This window comes from Danio rerio, chromosome 9 (assembly GCF_052040795.2).
Source record: "Danio rerio strain M-AB ecotype USA chromosome 9, GRCz13ab, whole genome shotgun sequence".
Taxonomy (NCBI): Eukaryota; Metazoa; Chordata; class Actinopteri; order Cypriniformes; family Danionidae; genus Danio; species Danio rerio.
Genome location: NC_141029.1, coordinates 13,589,924 through 13,612,070, shown reverse-complemented (window position 1 = coordinate 13,612,070; position 22,147 = coordinate 13,589,924). Strand labels below are relative to the sequence as shown.

General features: G+C 37.3%; 2 protein-coding genes across 2 annotated transcripts in view; one reads left to right on the top strand and one right to left on the bottom strand.

The window, feature by feature from the left end:
* Positions 1-22,147, top strand: part of LOC141376079 (uncharacterized) — a 996,984-nt gene that overhangs the window by 313,534 nt on the left and 661,303 nt on the right. The gene's annotated exons all lie outside the window — the stretch shown is intronic.
* bmpr2b (bone morphogenetic protein receptor type 2b) overlaps positions 1-22,147 on the bottom strand; it is a 169,540-nt gene that overhangs the window by 117,653 nt on the left and 29,740 nt on the right.

Below are 22,147 nucleotides of genomic sequence, written 5' to 3'. Positions count from 1 at the left end.
TGTATCAGATTGGTAGTGTTGAATTAAGCTTTGCTACCACCACGCTAAAAGCTTACAATGTATACAACAGATGTCGCTGTGAAAACTGCTTTGGTATTTACACACAATTTAAAGCTCATCAGTACATTACTGCCAAAAAATACCTGATCTGACTTTGTGATCTGGGATTGGGATTGTATTAGGCTCAGAACGTCCCAATATGGTCAGTAAATTAAGTATTGAACATGTCATGATTTTATCTTGGTAAAGATATATTCCTAAAAAAGCGGGGGACATGAAACTGACCCAGATTTTCATAACCCGAACAATTCATTCATTAATTTTCTTGTCGGCTTAGTCCCATTATTAATCCGGGGTCACCACAGTGGAATGAACCGCCAACTTATCCAGCAAGTTTTTAAGCAGAGATGCCCTTCCAGCCGCAACCCATCTCTGGGAATCATCCACACACACACTCATACACTACGGACAATTTAGCCAACCCAATTCACCTGTACCAGATGTCTTTGGACTGTGGGGGAAACCGGAGCACCCGGACGAAACCCACGCGAAGGCAGGGAGAACATGCAAACTCCACACAGAAACGCCAACTGACCCGATGTTCGAACCAGCGACCCAGCAACCTTCTTGCTGTGAGGCGGCAGCACTACCTACTGCGCCACTGCCTCGCCCCCAAACAATTTAAACATACAAATTAAGCAAAGGAATAAACAAATAAAAATATTATTTTCTCAACAAAAAAAAAAAAGATTCTTTTTTGGTAATGAAAACTTCAAGAAAGACATCAACAATGTATGAAGTTATTTCTAGGTGTGATTTTTCCTCAAACTTCAACAGAGTCTAAAAAATGTCGACGGTTGTCTGGGTCTTCCAATCAACTCTGATTTTAGCTCTTATTTTCTATTATAAGCTCTTATTCAGACTTGAATTTAAAGCTGCTGGAATGGCCCAGCCAATTACCTGACCTAACCCCAGTTGAGAGTTTTCTTTGCTATGTGTGGGGTCATTGTTTTGCTGAAATGTCCACCCTGGTTTTGTCTACATCATCCTTGTAATGTAATTCACTGCATACAAAGCTGTAAAATGCCACATAAAACATTGTAAATGGTGTCATAACAAAGTCGGATGACCACTAATGGGGATGTAATGATGCTCCCTATAAATCCATCTACTGTATGTACTACAACAGGGGTGTCCAAAGTCAGTCCTAGAGGGCCGGTGTCCTGCTGATTTTAGCTCCAACTTGCTTCAACACACTTGCCTGGAAGTTTCTGGTATTCCTAGTAAGAGCTTGCTTAGCTTGTTCAGGTGTGTTTGATTAGGGTTGGAGCTTAACTCTCCAGGACACCAGCCCTTCAGGACCAAGTGTGGACACCCCTGTACTACAACATGTAAAATAGGAAGTAGAAGGAAATATTTTAAAAGCAATTCATGTTTAGGCCTAATCATAACATAATATTATTCAGACTACGGTAAATTATCATGCCCCTGTAAATATACCCACTGACAACTTTGGAAATATTTTAATCCAAAAGCTGAATCCAGTATTTCATTTGATTTTTGTGTCATACAAATGAATCTAATTTTGAGGTTTACTCAATTCAATTTGCACTTTGACTGCATTTTTAATGTATATAAACATCTCATATTACTGACCCAGTAAATAGCTATTACTCACAACCATTAAAAGGCTGCGATGCCTTTCGCAATGCAGATGGAGATTAATAAACATATATATAGTCCTGGCTATGAAGCAACACTGAGCTTCATTAAGGAAGGAAGGTCTTAATAAGGAAGCTTGATCAGTGGGGAGGAAGCAAATTAATGACTATTATAAAGCATGTTGACGGCGATGAGCAGAAACAGCAGTCTGAAACTTAATTTAGATTCACCCTGCCTCATACAAGCAATGCCGTAATTAAAAATGATGATCTGAGAATGAAAGGCATGCTCGGACACGAGGACCCATGTAGGCCTAATTGCTAAATTCTGAGTGTTTGTTCATAGTTAGAGACTAGTAGGAGTAGTTTGAGGTCAGGTTTTTTTTATTATTGTTTTGATTGAATACTAATATCATATACTAATACCAATGATTGCATACCAATGCTGCGATTATTTACTCAAAAATTAAAACAATACTATTGTGAAGTATCATTTACATTTAAAATACTGTTTTGATATGTTTCATTAATTAATGTGTGATTTTATGACGAAAATCATTATTTTTAAAGAGGAAATCATCATATTATTTTGATTTTGCTGTACTATTATGATCAATTATATGTGGTGCCCTATCATTAATACTAATTCTTATATTTATTAATGTTGAAAACAGGTTTCTTGCTTTGTAGATTTTACTGGGAATGCTTGTTTACAACTGTAAACAAGTAAATTTTACAAAATCCTAGAATTAAAATCCTAAACCTTTCACTCTTGAACAATTAAATTTGTCCTTGATAAATAGAACTGAATACATTTTTTATTTTCAATGGTAATACAGTTTCTATCAAAATATGAAGCAGCACTGCAGTTTTCAACATTAAAAATAATAAGAAGAAATGTTTCTCGAGCAAATCATTATTAGACAAATTTCTGAAAGATCATGTGACATTCTGAAAGACTGGAGAAATGTCACTACACAATTTTAGCTTTAAATCAGTTTACATTTAATAAGAATTTGATTAAATTTAATGAGAATTTAACAAGAATATATATTGGTAATAATATAATACAATTTAATAAGAATTTTACATATTTTATAACTTGTAAGAATATTTCGTTGTTTTTACTGTACTTTGGAGTAAAATAATACAGCCAAGGTAAGTACAGTAGGCTTCTTTAAAAAAATAAATAAATAAAGTAGTACTATAGAGGACAACACATGCTCTACTTTTATCCATCTGCCGCAGAGAACCTGGAGCTCACAGCTGATTGCAGTATTGGAATGGACACATCAAGAGTAGAGAAAGTAGAAATCACAACAAAGAATCCTGATTGTAGTCTGTTTAACTTGAGGAAGAATCATTTTTGTCACGTCCACAGTATTACATGCCAACCATTTCAACACCAAGCCATATTTTCCAGCTGGGAAGTTGAATAAGCATTGACATTTATTTCTTGATCACCAAACAATCACATTTTAAAATGATTTTTAAAGAATCATGTGACAATGAAGAGCAAAATCTGAAAACTTACAAATTAAATATAAGAAATTTAAGTAAATAAATTAAAGTACTTAAAGAGTTATATAAAATTTTCTTTAAAAAATAATATATTAATCAATAAAAATACAAAACATTTATTTTAATTAGTGATATTATTTCACAATTTAGCAATAAGTGAAATATATAAGGGGTACTAAATAACCACTTTGTTGAAAACATAATAATAATAACAATAATGATGATAATAATAATAATAATAATAATAATAATAATAATAATAATAATATGTTATGAATGCTGTAAAAATATAGTGTTATCTCTTATGTTTACACTTTTAAAAACTATGAAGGCTGAATTCTTTCAAAATCACCAAATGATTTTACCATCTTTGAATGTTTGAATAATAATAATGAATATTTTTACATAACTATTTAAAAAGACTGTTAAAAATTATAATAATTTATTAACTAATGTCGATTTATTAACTGATAATTTAGCTTGTCGATTTATACTTATTTTCATAAATCATATACATTTTTATGCTTGTATTAACAATCTTTTAAACACTCAACAAATTACATTTGCGGTTTGCGAAAACTACTAAACTACTTTAAAATGAGCTAAAATAACACAATTCTTATTTTTTGTGACAACCTAATTGTTTTACGCTCAATCAACTTTAATTTGTAAAAAAAAAAAAACTAATAAATGAATTCCTTTATGTTGTCCCAACACAAATTGATTGTGTAGAACTCAGCATTTTTACAGTGAAGTTTCTTCCTTCTAAAAAAAGCTTCTTACCCAAATCTAAAAACAAACTTTATGCACAAAGTTTGCAACACAGTGCTGTAATATCCCATACCCTGCACTGCAGTCAAAGTTATTCATCTCTTAATTCTCCAGTATCAAATCTGAGCTTTCGAGAGTTTCCGTCTGCCGCTCGCAGTGTCAGTAACGTCTTGCACTTTTCATGACAGCAAATCGTTGTCCCAAGTCCACCGGCTCAGCTCAATAAAACAATGCTCGGCTGGAAAGTAGAAGGTCAACTAAGCTCTTGTGGGACAGCCACTATTTATAGTCCAATCCTACATCTGAATGACGCCAAGCCAAAACCCGAGCAGAGCCTCCAAAATCACGTCCGCTAGAATAAAGCTACTCTCTCAGCCTGCTATTTACACATCTGAGGCCGAGGTGCACATTCACATGCAAAGCATCACCTTTTCCCTTCCTTTGAGGGGCTCAGAAAGGGAAAGAAAGGGTCCCAACAGGAGCAACAGCGCTAGATTTGGACCCATCCCGAAGCTTTTAGCTCCTCACTAAATGCTGAATGAGCTCACAGCAGTATTTTGTGTTCAAAAAGACAACGAAATCCTTAAAAAAACATTGCATCATGAGTAGAAAAACAGTCAGAGATGCGTAGTAACAGATTCCAAAAATCAAGTACACTGCAAAAAATGCTGGATTCCACACAATCAATTTGTGTTGGGACAACATGAAGGAATTTAGTTACCTTATCAGTTTTTACAAATTTAAGTGGATTAAACATAAAACAACTAGGTTGTCCCCCCAAAAAAACTCAAGAATTGTGTTGTTTCAGCTCATTTTAAAATGTGTACTAAAAATGCTGGATTCCACACAATTTACACAAATCGATTAACTTGACACAAACCATAAATTAAGTTGTCCAAGTTGTCAAGAATTGTGTTATTTCAGCTCATTTTAAATAAGTAATTGCAATTAGGGTATGCTTTTCAAAATACTTATAGTCGGACTACAGTTTACTTTATGTATTGAATAAACAGATATTATTTACACAATGGCAGCAAGTTGTTCGCAAATCATTCATTCTCTCTCTGTTTAATTTTCATTATAAACTTGCTTTTATACATATGTGATTCTTTTCAATTCAGTGATTCTCTCAATTTGTTATATTTTTATGTTTAATTTTTCATAACAAACCTGACGCTTTTATAAGTTTGTGATTCTTTGTAATTGATAGATTCTCTTCATTTAAAAAAAATGTATACTTTTATTTTAACTATTTTGTAATTTTTCATAATAAACGTGACACTTTTATATGTTTATGAATCTTTGTAATTGATGGATTCTCTTCATTTAAAAAATATATATGTATATTTATTTTTTATTTGAACTATGTCAAAATAAATCTGACACTTTTATATGTTTGTGATTCTTCATGTTTTTCAGCAGAAAAGGGAAGGGGTTGGTCATTCACTCACAGTCTCTGCCACAGAAACAAACAATAAGAAATAACGAAAGATGGAATTTTTCTACGTTTTCCTTCGATGCGGTCACTCATTTTGCATTTTTAATGTTTTATATAAATATTCGTTGTTGGGGCATACAATTTGAAAATATATATGAAAAGCAAATCTGAAAACGGGTTATGGTGAAAGTTTTTGGAAAAGCCACCATTGACGTGTCTGTGTAAACACTCAAAAATAAGAGTCTATGAATTTGATGACATCATGTGCATAGGTGAATTGGGTAAGCAAAATTATCTTTAGTGTATTTATGTGAATGAGTGTGTATAGATGTTTCCAAGTGATGCAGCTGGAAGGGCATCCGCTGTGAAAAACACATGTTGGATAAGTTGGCGGTTCATTCCGCTTTGGCGACCACTGATTAATAAAGGGACTAAGCCTATAATGAGTGAATATATGACAATATGATCAAATAAGTTAGCCCAAACGTAATCGAACTGTAATCCAAAAGTAGTCAAATTACATCAATAATGTGTAATCTTAGAGATTATATTTCTGACTATAAAATTTGTCATATAATTTCACAATGTATGAACTCATAAATAAACTCAGAATTAATCTTTACCCAGCTCTAAATATGGATGACGCTCAATAGACGCATGCATCCCAACCTGAAGTTGCAACTTTGTTCGTTTACGAGACAGAATCATGATGACACATGACATCGAGTTACTATGAAAGCAGACGAGCTAAACCGCATAATAAAATGATGACGTTGTGATTTATTGGAAGGCAGTAATGCAACAAGGAGCACCATTTATGGCACATTATGCTGGAGACAATGGGCCTCTGGTTTCTGATGTGAATAGAAAGCATGCATGATAACGGCACAGGGACTGAGATGCATTAAGGCTGTAAAAGTAAAGATCCAGACGCCAGTGACTCACGTTTAAGAAGGTTTATTGAGACCTGTTCCCGAATCCGTGAGGACTATGAATAGGCTGACAACATTATAGTAGATTATTGAGGAAAAAACTGAATGAGAGACTTGTAGCTTATAGAAAGTCTATAATAATTGTCATAAATGAAATATAATTTTATAAATATAAAATATACGGCCATCATATTATATAAAATATAAATAAGGAAGGGAGTCTGATTACATTTACTTCCAATGAGCAATTTAGGAACTGATTAGTGATGCATTCATTTTCTTTTCAGCTTAGTGCCTTAATTAGTGATTTCTTGTATTTGTAAGCTAATTTTGGAAACTGAATTATAAAAACAGCCAATGAAAAAACATATGCACTACACTGAAGTGGATATCTTTTTAATGTAGTAAGAATAAATAATCATAAGTTACGATGGCAATACAATTACTGAATAAATGTGTAAATGTGCAATCTTTCTTTCTTTCTTTCTTTCTTTCTTTCTTTCTTTCTTTATTTATTTAAAATGTAAATATGTCATTTAAAAATGTAATTTAAAATACAGTAAAAGCTGTATTTAAAATTTATTTTATAACGCCAAGACAACAAGCAGCAAAAATTATTAATAATTAAATTGAATATCAGTTACGGTTACAGGATTCAGTCACAGTATTATCCCATTTGTTAATACTGTAATGTCTTTACTCACCATGACACGTTTTGTATATTCATGTAAAATTAAAAAAAAAAAATTCCTATATAAATGTATATTTGTAAAAGTGATCATCATAAACTATTTTATTTTTATGTTTTAAAATATTTTTAAAGTATTGCTGACAAATGTGTAAACTAGTACAAAGTGTCAAAGTATAAATGTTTTAAATATTTTTTGTTTGCTATCTAAACTATTAAACGGAAGGACTTTTTATGCACTTCTTGCACCGCTTTTTTGCTCTAAAAATATTCAATGTAAATTCCTTGGATTTACAAAACAAATTTAAGTTAAGTGGTTGTGAACTTTTTATTTGGGCTGAATTTAAACAAACAAATGAAGTTGAACATTATTAAATTTTATTTGTTTGTTTAAATTCAACACATAAATTGTTTGCAACTATTTAGCAGACATATTTTTTTTTCAGTGTATGAGAAAAGTTAAGAAAAAGCTACCTGCCTCAAGGCGTCTCCATATAATTAACAAAATTACTGCGCAAAAAAAAGTCACGATGCATCTGCAAAACCAATCAGGTCATTGTGAAATGAGTAAAAGCCTGCCATCAAAATGATTGGCTGTTATTGCCTCCCATAATTGTGTGACACACACACAGTTGTTGCCAGACGCAAGGCATCTGTCGCCAATAACTAACAAACAAAACGTTCATAATATACACTTTTACGCACATCCCCACTTTTGTTAGCCAGCAGGTCACAGTCACACACAATTTCCAACCAAGCATCACCAGTAAACACTTTAACTGGCTTAAATATAAACAACCTGTGCCAAAAAAATGAACACAGAGAAAAACGAGACTCTTTCCAGAGAGAGGAGGTTTAATATGCAGCTTTGTTAGCAGAAGCCCACCTTTTTGCTTTTACGGTGTGAAATGTGAGCTCACGCCGAGCGCTTGCTCCTCCTGATTGACGACGCTGAATCTGATTGCATGCCTTAACCATAAACACACCGAGCTCTTTTTTAACACCCTTCCCCTTTCAAAAAAACATAAACACACATAGACACTTGCCGTTTGTCTGCTTTTCAATGGAGAAACCGCAGGTTTAATCTTTGCTGATTCATATTTCATCTGCTGATGTGACGAGGAAGTGGAAAATGTCAAAGGGAAGAAGTTAAAACCAAAATAAGCTTAGCCGTGCCCTTTAAAGCACAACAGAAGCATACAGACGCTCATCTTGAAGAGAATTAGAGCCAATGATCGAGATGGAGAATAAAAACATGACTTTTTTTTGCACAATATATATCGATTTTATATTGACACTGCAATGGTCACATCGCAAGATCTAAATTATAGTCGAGCAGGCACCACAGTTCAGAAAGTGTGTGATTTGTGGAGTCATTGCAAAGTTTAGCCATATTAGAGTGAAGTGTTTTTAAGGGTTGTGATTGGCTATGCATTTTAAGTGAGTTAAAACCATTTGGGCACAAAAACTTATAACGTCAGTAACTTCAACAAAGATTAATTGTGCTTAATTATTTACACGATAAAGACCCTGGATGTCGTAAGGGTCGATGTTTGAAAATCATATTCTGGAAGCTGAATGAATAAGATTTCCATAAATTTATAGGATAGAACAATGTCTGGTCGAAATGCAACTATTTGGAAATCTGGAGTGTAAGGATTAAAAAAATCTAAATATTGAATAGAAATTGTCTTTAAAGTTTTCCAAAGTTCTCAGCAATCTGAATTCTTAGCAATCACTAATCGTAAATTAAGTGTTGATATATTTATGGTAGAAAATCATGAGACGTGATCGTCTGTGGCATATACGAGTCATTTTTGACATTAAAGCAGGCATGTCCAAACTCGGTCCCGGAGGGCCGGTGTCCTGCTGAGTTTAGCTCCAACTTGCTTCAGAACGCCTGCAGGAAGTTTCTAGTATATCTACTAAGAGCTTAAATAGCTGGTTCCGGTGTGTATGATTTTGGGTGCAACTAAACTCTCCAGGACACCGGCCCTCCAGAACCGAGTTTGGACACCACTGCTGAAAGAATACTGTATCATTATAACTCATGTTATTGGCTATTCCTACAAATATATCTATGAAAATCAAAACTAGTTCAAATTCCAGGATCGAATTTCACAATTTCTGCACACAAATAATATTAGAATCCTCAGGAAACTTTGAACCTCTGTATATTTCATTTGTGTCTTTGCATTTATTATATTTATATATCCTTGTAAAGTATTTATCACATTTTATCCAAAGTCATAAAAAACATCCCAAATCCGTCTAAAATGATCAATTATTTCCAAACAGAGCTATTCTAGTCATCTGGTCAAATTGTATCACAAATATGTCATATATATCTGTGTGTATATACATATTTTCATATTTTACATTTGATTATTTAATTTCTGCACACAAATACTATTTAAGATTTGTAAATTGTATTTGTATCTTTGCATTTGCTATGTTTATCTATGCTTATAAATTGTTTGTTACATTTTATGCAAAGGCATTTCCTTAAAAACAATCCCAATCAGTTTACAATGAGTTTACAATGACAAGTCATCTGGTATTCATATCCCTTATATAACTATTAGACCGCTTTTTTCTTTTTTTCCCCTATTTCTTTTTAACGAAGAGAAGATTTTTTTTTCAACAGATTTCTAAACATAATAGCTTTAATAAATCTTTTCTCATAACTGATTTATTTTATCTTTGCCATGATGACAGTAAATATTATTTTACTACATATTTTCAAGACACTTCTATACAGCTTAAAGAGCCCATATTATACATGAAATAGGGTCATATCTTGGTTGTAAGGGTCTCCAACAACAGTCTAATATGCATGCAAGGTCAAAAAACACTTTCATGGTCTTGTTATCTGCATTTATTTTTACCTAATTATCCCAGCGACTCCCGTATGAATCGTCCAGTGATTCATTTGTTCCCAAACCCCTCCTTAGCGCGAAGCTAATCTGCGCTGATTGGACCGATGACAGTCTGTCGCGATTGGTCGACTGCCTTCAGTCAGAGAGTGAAATGGCCAATAGCTAATCCGCAATATAAAAAGTAATCACAGTTCATACACGCTCGATAGTGTAGGCGTGGATTTTAGCTGCCACACACACAGAAAAACACACACACACACACCTCCGGACGACAACGCTCCCACTTCCGCCCGCACCCGGCAGGTTTTAACCTGAGAACCCGCTCCATTTTCTGCCCGCCGCGCCCGATCCCGCTAGAGCGGGGGAGAACACTACCAAAAATCACCCAGCTATACAGTCCAGACAGCCAAGATGTCTGTATAAACACACACACAGAACACCAAGCACACAAAGCTCACGCTCGCTCTCTCTCTCTCTCTCTCTCTCTCACGCGCGTGTGCGCACTAACACACACACACAAACACCAAGCAGACTCTCTCTTTCTCATTCGCATAGCAATATCCGTGATATTGCTAGACAGCCGGCTCCCGTCCCAAATTAAACCCGTTACCGACCGCTCCCGCGATTTATTCGGAAATTTATTCCTGCGCCGCAGAAATCTGGCGCGGGGACAGCCGCGGGTATGCAGACCTCTACCACGGAGCTCCATAAACAAAGCAGCACGCGTCGCGTTTTAAACGTGACTTTGCACGCGATAAGAGAATATAGCCAGTTAACCTGATACAGTACACGCGGTTACAAGTAACAAATCACAACTAAATACATTTGCAAGCTAGAGTAAACGAGGCAACAACTTTAACCGCACGTGCTTACACTTGAGAAATGTAGGAAGAAACCCATCCTGATGTCCATCTGTAAGTTACTCTTTACTGATCCTTCCTTTAACAAACTCAGATGAAGTATTCTTTGTAGCATGTAGCTTCCAGAAGTTTCCAGTAGTTTCCAATTGCTTGGTTATAATGCTGATGTTTCATCTTTGGGAAGAGACTCAATATAATATCCATCTGCAGTGTGACTTCAATCGACCGGCATGTTTGTGTGCGTGTTGTTGTGGGTGTGCGTGTGTTTGTGGGTGTGTGTGTGTGTCTGGGTTTCTGCGTCAGAGGGCGGGGCCTCAGGTTTGAAATCTCCCGGGTTTGCGCGTGCACGTGAATAACTTGGTTTCGTTCGTACGTCATGGCGAAACACCTAATGAATCGGTATCAAGGCGACTCGTTTGAAGCACTATGAGTCGACTCTTTTATAGATGAATCAACCGTTTTAAACACTGTACACTAACAGATTTAAGCCTTAGCTGGATACTTCACTTCACTTAGAGCTGTGTTACACACTACATGGAGGGGAATTTTCAAAAACCCATAATATGGGCTCTTTAAAGTGACATTTATTAGCTTAACTAGGTTAATCAGCGTAACTAGACAATTTAGGGTAATTAGGCAAGTTATTGTATATTGATGGTTTGTTCTTTAGACTATCGAGAAAAAAATATAGCTTAAAGGGGCTAATAATTTTGTCCCTAAAATGGTGTTTAAAAAATGAAAAACTGATTTTATTCTAGCTATTATAAAACTATTTTTAGTTTTCAGTTTCTTCTAATATTGTGCAGCTCTACTCTCTAATTCCAGACCTTTTTCAAAATTTAAATTGATGAAAGTAGTCCAGAATAAAAAAATGGAAAAGGAATAAAAAATGTCTTTTAAGTTGTCTAAAGTTCTTATGCTGTGTTCACACCAGACGTGGCACGCACAAATAACTCAAGCCATTCGCGAGTAAATAGACATTTAAACATTTTGAATTTACTTGATTCATTCGCGCGTCAAAATCATTTCACAATAGACATGGATTCACTTCATGGGCAGGGCTGCTGTCTGCCCAGTGACTGTAGCTTTGTTGCTAAATGGCTAACATTGATTTTATTGAGAGAATAGTAGTGCGGTCCACTAGAGTCCACTAGATCCTTTCAGAGGTGCACCCAGTTCTGTGAGTTCATCAACTCCTCCATAAACTATACCTGGATGATGAAGGCTTTCTGCTGTTCTTCTGACTGAGCCGAGCCCAGTTTGATGAACTGTTGTCAGGTGTCGGCAAGAGGATTCTCGGGACACCAACAAAAGGCACTGCTTCATAATCCCTACAAGAGCAAGCTTATAATTGGTTAACACAGCATGAATGTCTGCTGAAGTTCAGATTTTCCAACTCAAGCGATTCGCCTAAAAACACCCAAAACTCACGCTGCTTCATTCACGAGAATCAAGTCATTCGCACAACCTCATTTGCGCAAATTGTGCAATGTCTATTTGCGTCTTTGCATTGACTTAACAAGTAAATTACTCATGCTTGACGCTTTATCCACGTCTGATGTGAGCGCAGCATCAGTAAAGCATATTACTAATCAGAAATGAAGTTTTGATATACTTACAGTGAAAAATATACAAAATGCTGTCAAGAAAAACATGATCTTCACTGAATATTTTAATTATTTTTGACATAAGAAAGTATAATTTTGACTCATGTTGTTAGCTATTAGTGGTTCATTCTGCTGTGTCGACCCCTAAAGATCAGGGACTAAGCAAAAGGAAAATTTCTGAATAAATGAATGTTGGCTATTACTTCAAATACACTCATGAAATTTAAGACTAGTTTTGTGGTCCAGGGACAAATTTACATTTGATTGTTCAATTTATGCAAACAAATACTATTAGAATCCACAGAAAAGCTCTCTATATATCATTTGTATCTTGATTTATTATATTTATGTATATGATTGTAAATTGTTTATCACATTTTATGGGGAAAACCAAATCGGCATGCCGGCAGCTAGCTCTCTGCAACTCTCACATGGTCGCCCAATGAAACTAAGCAGGGCTGCGCCCGGTCAGTACCTGGATGGGAGACCACATTGGAAAGCTAGGTTGCTGCCGGAAGTGGTGCTAGTGAGGCCAGCAGGTGGCGCCCAACCTGCGGTCTGTGTGGGTCCTAATGCCCCAGTATAGTGACGGGGAAGCTATACTGCTCAGTGAGTGCTGTCTTTCGGATGAGACGTTAAACCGAGGTCCTGACTCTCTGTGGTCGTTAAAAATCCCAGGATGTCCTTAGAAAAGAGTAGGGGTTTAACCCTGGCATCCTGGCCAAATCTGCCCACTGGCCTCTGTCCATCATGGCCTCCTAACCATCCCCATATTCAATTGGCTTCATCACTCTGTCTTCTCTCCACCAATCAGCTGGTGTGTGGTCTGGCGCAAAATGGCTGCCGTCGCGTCATCCAGGTGGATGCTGCACACTGGTGGTGGATGAGGAGATTCCCCCTCCATCGTGTAAAGCGCTTTGAGTGCCCAGAAAAGCGCTATATAAATGTAAGTAATTATTATTATTTAATCAGACTAAAATTATCAACCATTTCTAAAAAACTAATAGAGTGAAATTGTTTTCATATCACCTATGGCAGAAAACCAAAATATTGCATTGTCAGTTTCTTCTAATATTGTGCAGCTCTATTCTCAGAGCTAATTCCAGACCTCTTTTCCTCCCACCCTCCATGTAAGTTCCAAAGGAATACATCGCAGGCTCACGTCTGAGTGGCTGGCAGACTTCCAGACTTCAGTAATGCACTAATGAGTATTTGGAGACTCCCCTCAGCATTGCCGACGCCATTTGGGACATGAAATAGGACAAAAAGAAAAGGGGGAGTTGGAGGGAGAGAGAAGAAAACATTGGCTGGCCCACTGGCCCGACAGGCAGAAACTACAGTGCCTTACTGTCATGCAATTGACTGACGCTTATTTACTGACGTTTGTGACGTTACACTAGCAGCTCGACATATGCCACCGCTAAAGCACACTAAACAAACACACACACCACACAAAAGAACAAAGACGTGGTGATCGGCGCCAGAACGTCAAACATAAACCGCATGTGGAGGACGCGCACAGAGACACACTCCACCAAGAGCTTTGCTGTGCAGAAATAAACGAAAAGCTCGTAAACACACTTGAACAGCACAAAAGCAATGAAGCGGTCCAATGCGACGAGGGCTCGGCTTATCAACGAAGCGGGAGAAGAGGATCAAAACACAGGGAGTAAACAAGTAATGAAGGAAAACAGAATGAATCATACGAATGCATGAGTCATGGGTTTTATTTCTTCCCCGCTTCAGCACCTTGTCTCATTTCAGGAGCAGTTTTCTCCCATTTTAATGAACAAAAAAGCCCATTTTTAGAGAAAAAGCACATTTATCTGTTTGTTTACATTGTCCAGTGATGCCACAACAGCATCACAAAGCGAGTCTGGTTGTCCTAAATTGCACTGTTTTTGTTTCTATATTTTAAAGGCACATTTTAAGAAAAAGTTTATACATATTTGATGATTTAAAAAAATTTGACTCGCATCCAATTCAAACAGAGGAGAGGAATAAGGTTTTTTCTCTCAGAGCAAAATCTTCAGTTAATGCCAAAACTAAATACTAAATTACAGTAAACAATCTAGCCCAGCCTACAGAATAAATTGAGTTTGGGATGCACTGATAGAAAGATTGGCGGATACTTACTCTTTACATTTGGAAGCTGATAATCAAAATATTGCCAAATAAAAAAAGTTGTATCAATTTTTCAAAAACAAATTGCAAACAAATACAGTGGACAACAGGTTTAGTCTAAAACTAAACCTGCAGAAAACGACACTCAAAAAATGATGTTTGCTGTTTGTTTAAATTACTTATAATTATATAATAAGCTGAAACAACACAATTCTTGTTTTTTGAGAGGGGACAACTCAATTGTTTTATGTTTAATTCACTTAAATTTGTAGAAAGCTAATTAGTTAACTTAATAGGGTATATGCCGAAGCATACTTATAGGACTTTTAGTTTGCCAGTAACCTGGGTTAAGCGCTTACTGTGAACTGTATGCCAATTCAAAAAACGGCGCATTTAAGGTCTGTTTACTTTAAAGATCAGCGGAGTGATATCCGATATAAAGTGGGTCTCAGATTGTACAAGAAGCATTGCAATAAATAACATTTCCCCTCGCCATGTCTTTATAATTTGAGCATTTATTTTACCCCAGTATATTCAATAGAGCTTCTGCGCTAGCCTGCCGATTCTGACAGGCGCGTGCGAGTAAACGACCTTTTGTCTCATTTTACGCTTGAACAACTAAATGAATGGCAAAGTTTATTTAACTGAATGTATTTTTATTACATTACAAAATCGATGCTGTAAAAGGAACCGTATAAAATGGAAAAAATTCACAATAACAGGTCACCGGAAGTTCATCAGTATGGGAACAACACTAGCTCGGCATATTCCCTATTCCTTCATGTTGCCCCAACACAAATAGGTTGTGTGGAACCTAGTATTTTTTATAGTGAAAGAAACACCTAAACCTTTCTTTTACCCAAATCATTTGAAAAGGACACTTCTAAAGTCGGCTTCATTGTGGCACAGTGAGTAGCACGATTTCCTCACACCAAGAAGGTCGCTGGTTTGAGCCTTAGCTGGGACTGTTGGCATTTCTGTCTGGAGTTTGCACGTTCTCCCCGTGTTTGCGTGGGTTTCCTCCAGGTGCTCCGGTTTTCCCCACAAGTCCAAAGACGTGGTATAGGTGAATTGGTAAGCTAAATTGTACATAGTGTATGTGTGTGAATGTTTCCCAGTGATATGTTGCAGCTGGAAGGGCCTTCACTGCGTAGAACATATGCTGGATAAGTTTGTGGCTCATTCCGCTGTGGCGACCCCAGATTAATAAAGGGACTAAGCCGAAAAGAAAATGGATGAATGAATGAATTCTGAAGTCCTCATTTTTCACTGACCCACAAGCCTACCACAATGCTGACATAAACTATTTTAAATGTCTCAAATGTGCAACATCATGCGAAAGTGACCGAGCTGTTTTTATCAATTTTATGTAAATGAAATGTTCGGTAAGGAACTGATTTCAATTAGTGTGAACACAGTATTCTAGAACCTTCTGAACCTTTGTTTTGCATTCAACCAAAGAGTTAAGAGTTCTGTGTTGGCTCTTTTTAAACTCATTCATTTATTTTCCTTCAGCTTAGTCTCTATTTCAGAGGTCACCACAGCAGAATGAACCGCCAACTATTTTGCCAACTAATATGCTTTATACATATGTCCTTCCAGCCACAAAAAAATTCTTGGAAACACTCCTAAACACATCAGTTTATCCAATTTACCTATAGTGCATGTTTTTGGACTGTGGCGGAAACCAGAGCGACTGTAGGAAACCCACACCAACATGGGGAGAACATGCAAACTCCACACAGAAACTCCTACTGGCCCAGCCGGGACTCAAACAAGGGACTTTCTAGCTGCCAACCACTGAGCCACTGTGCCGCCATCATTTATAAGCTTAACACAGCATTCAAAATCCAAACTGTAACAACCAGGTGAGCAAGCATCTATCAAAACACAGCTGTTACCAGTGGAATGGGTTAAACAGCTGCTACACTTGACGACAGAAATGTACCATGATGGTTTAGAATTAAAAACCACAGCGTGAACACAATAAAAAAGGGAAAGGTCAGAGTTTGGACCAGGCAATCAAACCAATAATGAAAGCCTCCCCATTCTTTTCCAACATCTGAAATTTCATGAAAGAGTAGCAGAACTACAGCTTTTGTTCTAGTATTACAGAAATGACAAAACTACTTCAGTGGAATACACAGTGACTGAAGAAGGTGGTCTGGAAAGGAGGAGGGCTGAGACACACAGTTTTAAGCCCCTCAGACGTCGCTCTGTTCTGGATGAGGTGTTTGAGCAGTGAAGCTGTCAGCTCAGCGGGAACCATTGACACATCAGCACTCACACTCTTCAACACACTCCACCATTACCATGACCTAAATCAGCAGTGGAGGATCCCTCCCTGGGTGGACCAGACATGAGGGAAGAGTTGCTCACTGTGGACAATAGCAATGTTTCATGTCAAAATCAAGACAAATGAGAGTGGGATTCTGTCCACAGGACCACTGTATCAAGAACGAATACATATTAGCTTTGACTAAAGCTAAATTCAAAGTTTCTCGCTAGCTGGTTAATATCTTTACAGTTGGCATTGCAACATAATACGTGTTTGGAATTGAAGTGGAAGCATGTTTCTCGAAAGTGAGTATGTTTACAATTCGACTAAAGTCATAATTAAACTAAACAGAAATCGAATTAAGATTGCATTATTGAAGAGCAGAATAGACGTGTAAACATCTTAAACAAACTATAACTGTTTTGTAGTACTTTTCGCTACATTTTGTTACAGTGTACACACAAGGCAGTTGTCAGGCATTTGATGATATACTGTATAGTAGGGCTGCACAATTAATCGAAAAAAGATCACAATCTCTTCTGAGATTATATTTTCAAGGTCAGGAGAGAAGCATGGCAGTCGCACAAATCTTCACAGCAACCTTCAAATTAGAGGTGTGAACCTATACTGGTCTCATGGTTCGGTTCGGTTACAATTATCGTGCCTTCGATTCGGTTCAATTCGATATCTCGGTGCATCACGGTGCATTGACGATGCTTTCCATATACAGTGTTATATTTTAGGGGGGTGGCTATAACAAGCTGTCTGTATAAACACACAGACACACAGTACCACACTCTCTCTCATTCAAACACATATACAAACATAGACAGCACCAAAGAAACAAACACACACACACACACACGCAAACACTTACTTAAGGCCTCACAACAGGGAGAGCTCGCGCTGAGCTGAGCAAAAAAAAAGATACAAAAAAAAAGAAGCACTTTTTCGACGGTCCATTACTGAGAGCCCCTCTCAGCGCGAGCTCTTCCGGCTAAACACATATTGCGAGGGCTTAAACGGAGCAGTTCTCGTAATGTCGAGCGAAAAAAAAAGAAAGACAGCTGTGAAACATAACCAGCTTTGTCTTTTTGTAGGAAACACACTTTAGATCTTTTTAGGGTAAGTGGTTTTTGAGTTATTGCCGTCTATAACTGAAAGTGTGTCAGGAATATCGAAAACAAAACCAACTGAACCGCGCTCCTTTCTGGCGCCCCCCTGGATATACAGCACCTTTAGCATTTGCCTATGGTTCTTATGCCACGGACCGCTTAAAACTTAAAAGCACCGCCCAACAATCTGTAGTCTCGTTGGGAGATCCCAACTGTTGTAAGCGTTCGTATGTGGAGAACAGGGGCTATGGCACCTCTTTGGGGGATCATAACAGGTTTATAAGTGAAGACTAGGGCAGGCGGGCACACCGTTAAAAAAACGCCCAATTTTACACTACCACCTATGCAAAAATAATTGAAAACCGACCAATCGGGCAGAAAAACAGCCCAATCTGGCAACATTGCCGAGAATGCGTGAGTGACCATATGACGCCTACTTTAGTTAACAGAAGCTGCATAGGCTGTGGATAACAGGTAATGAAGTTGTAAATAACGTTCAGCGATCATTTGAGGGTCGTGCGGGAGGTTTGATTTGCATATATGTGTTTTTTTTTCTCACAGAGACAGCAGCCATGAGCCGCACTCGAAAGTGAAAGTAAAACCTGTGTGCACATCATTTAAATGATCATGACGCATTTTAGAGTTATGATTACGACAAGCATTTGATATATTTTTTCTTTCATAAAAATAAATGTTTACTGTCTCAGTATAACAACCCTAGCCTATATATAATATTAAATCTAATGCAAGAAGGAATCTGATGACAAAATTCGAATTTTGACAAGCACAAGTCTCAAACATAATAAATCAACTTTATAATTATGAATAGTTATAATCGGATATCATCATTTTACTGTGAATTAACAAACAGGACATATTGAAAGTCAGTTCAAGTCCACCATAATGACTGTACAACATTTTGCATTTTAAGCAACAGTAGATCTACACACAGGCCTAATATTTTTATTGTTGTTTTACTATGTTTGAGAATTAACAATAATAATAGGCTAATCATACTAACCTTTATTTTACAGAATCGTGAGAAAGAATTGTGATCTTGATTTTAGGCAAAGAAAATCGTGATTCACATTTTTGCCAGAATCGTGCAGCCCTACTGTATAGTACATAAAAATGCTGTTACTTGTTTTTCATTCATTCATTTTCTTGTCGGCTTAGTCCCTTTCTTAATCCGGGGTTGCCACAGCGGAATGAACCGCCAACTTATCCAGCAAGTTTTTACACAGCAGATGCCCTTCCAGCCGCAACCCATCTCTGGGAATCATCCACACACACACTCATACATAAACGGACAATTTAGCCTACCCAATTCACCTGTACCGCATGTCTTTGGACTGTGGGGGAAACCAGAGCACCCGGAGGAAACCCACGCGATGGCAGGGAGAACATAAAAACTCCCCACAGAAACGCCAACTGAGCCGAGGTTCGAACCAGCAACCCAGCGACCTTCTTGCTGTGAGGCAACAGCACTACCTACGCCACTGCCTCGCCTGTTACTTGTTTTATAAAATAAAATCTTATTTATAAATCTTATTTTATTTTACACAAAGATATTGTTGTTAGTTTTGTCACAATTTTCAAGAGAAGTTTGTAACGCAAGACATGAAGCAAGTACAGTGGTCTCTCGTTAATCGCGGGAGTTACTTTCTAAAAATAACCCGCAATAGGCGAAATCCACAAAATAGTCAGTAATATATAAAGCCAAAGATCAAAACCATTAGTTTTTTATTTATTTATCTTGTAATGGCATCCTACAGCCTTTAGCGTGTCCAGAAGTTCAACTTTTTGTGTGAGGGTATCTTCCTACCGTATGTGCCTTTGATGGTGCAGAACGTTTTGTCGACATTGTCGGGAGAAAACTTGCAAACTTACAGTACAGCACTTTAGAGTCATACTAGTGATCAAAGATTTAGGAGACACGACACAGAGGAGATTGATTGACAATGGTCAACAGCCAGTCTGGATGCAGAAAACATAGCACTGTAGAAAAAGAGCATGTGAAACTGCACGGAAAAGATCCGCTAAACTGCGAGGCTGTGAAAAGGGACCCGTGTTATAGCGAGGGACCACTGTAATCACTTTTAAAAAGCCATTTTCCAGTACCCTCTTTGACTGAGGTTCCCACAGCACAGGCATAGGCATCTAAGCAATAATGAAACTCGTTGTTGACTATTTTCATTATCCACTTTCTTTGACTAAATGGACTGATTGTCGCGTCCCTAATTTCTTCCTCTTCATGGTCCTGGTCAAGAAGAGAAGCTTAGGCATCGACAAAACTAGTTCAATTAATCTAGTTTTGGCTTTTCGCCAATGTCATCCTTATTAATCAGCAGCCAAATCCCAGCAACTCTCAGGAGCGAAACACTGAAGCGGCAAACTGTGTGTAGAAATCTAGGCACTTTCTAATCCTACTGCCTGAATAGTAGAGGCCCTAAGACCGGAATAAACCATCCAGATCAGACCTCAGCTTGGCCAGATGGCGTCTCCGTCTCCATCCATCACACCCCATAAGAAGGCCCAGATTAGCAATCTCCAGACATGTTTACTGATCACCAGCACGAAGGAAGTCTAAGATTATCCGTACAAAGGTTTGTGAATGCGGTAGGGAGAATTAAATCTTGCTGAACGTGCAGTAACCACAGGCCTTCGCTGTCACTATGGGAACCTGCTGCGAGAAGATCTTACTTCATAAAAAAGAAAGCTAGCAGAGACGACCGCAATGACTGTCACTAAGCGACTGTCTCGCGTACTTGGCCAATTACAGAGAGAGACAGTAATTAAAGACACTCCTGCACACCCTCCAGCTAATTAACAAGGTGAAGGACCTTGATACATGAGCGCCGCCACATTTCTTGCAAGCCGTACGGCTGTTGGTGGAGATATGAGAAGAGGACACCTACACGACTGGACAGAAGACAAAGCAGGCAAGGCCCTGTAAAACAATACTGAGTCAGGACAATGACTACCGAAGAGGCCACCATTGTGTTGCAAGTGATACTCTGTGTAGACCCATGACGTGATGCTCATTTTGGATCTGTTCATTCATTCAAAAAAGACACTAAAATGGAGTTCGTACATACGATGACTTGAATACACATTTCCAATGAGAATAATTTAATATAAATGGGGTTGTTCACTCAAAAATGAAAATTTACACACCATTTACCTATGCTTGAGTGGTAAAATTTATTTTTTTGAAGGATGAAACCAAAGCTATTGGCTTCCCTTTTTTTCAATTTCAATGGTCCAGGTTTTCAACATTCTTCAAAATATCTAAAACCAATTGAAATGTTAAAAAAGGAAGTAAATGACTATCGTTTTCATTTATCAAAATATCTTCTACTGAAAAAAAAAGAAGAAAAGAACCTCAAGCAGGTTTGGAAGAAAGTTTGGGGTGTTTTTGCAGAGAACGATCCCTTTAAGAGTTTAACTTTCAGTTTATGGGTGCATGAAGTAAAAATGTCATGGTCATACAAAATTGGCTTGAAGAAATGTATGAAAAAGTAGCTTGACATGATCCTTTACAAGATTTTAACAATACAGTTTTTACTGCTTAATAAACTATTATGCGTTTTACCATTTGAACTTCCTTTAGTGCACAATAATGTTGTTTAAACATTAAAAAATTTGCAAAGTACCAGTGCACAAAGTTACTTCAAATAGAGCTATCCTTAAATAAGCAACTTCCTCAAACACCTTGATTACTGAATATTCATTAAAGAATATTATTGATTGAGAATATTTAATAGATTACGCTGATATTATTTTAGGGCTGCTCATAATAACCGATTAACCGTTAACCAAAAGGGTGCGTTTTAACCGATAAAGGGTATCAGTTAAATGATTAAATAATATTATTTTATATGTTTAAATTTTGGCTACATAAGGAGCCGATCACAGCGAATGCGCTTTTTGCGTTGAGATGGGCATCTTTTAAATGGTTTACTTACGGCCATGAGCGTTTTGCGGAGCCCTGCACACCTCGTGTTTTTGCCATTGCGCGCTGTGTGCTCGCATTTGAAAAAGGGTAAACTCTGAGCGAAAAAAGCATGTTACACCAGTCATGTTTTTTTTTTATTTTTCAATCAAATGAAAGTGCAACCCCGCCGGTCCTACACCACCCAACCCGCTCCGAGCTAGTATCGAACCAGCAACCTTCCGCATGAGAGTGGGTTGCTCTACCGAGGAAGCTAAAGACTGTGGCCTCTAGCATCTGTCGCTAAAACACCTTTAGAGGTCAGAGGAGTGAGGTTTA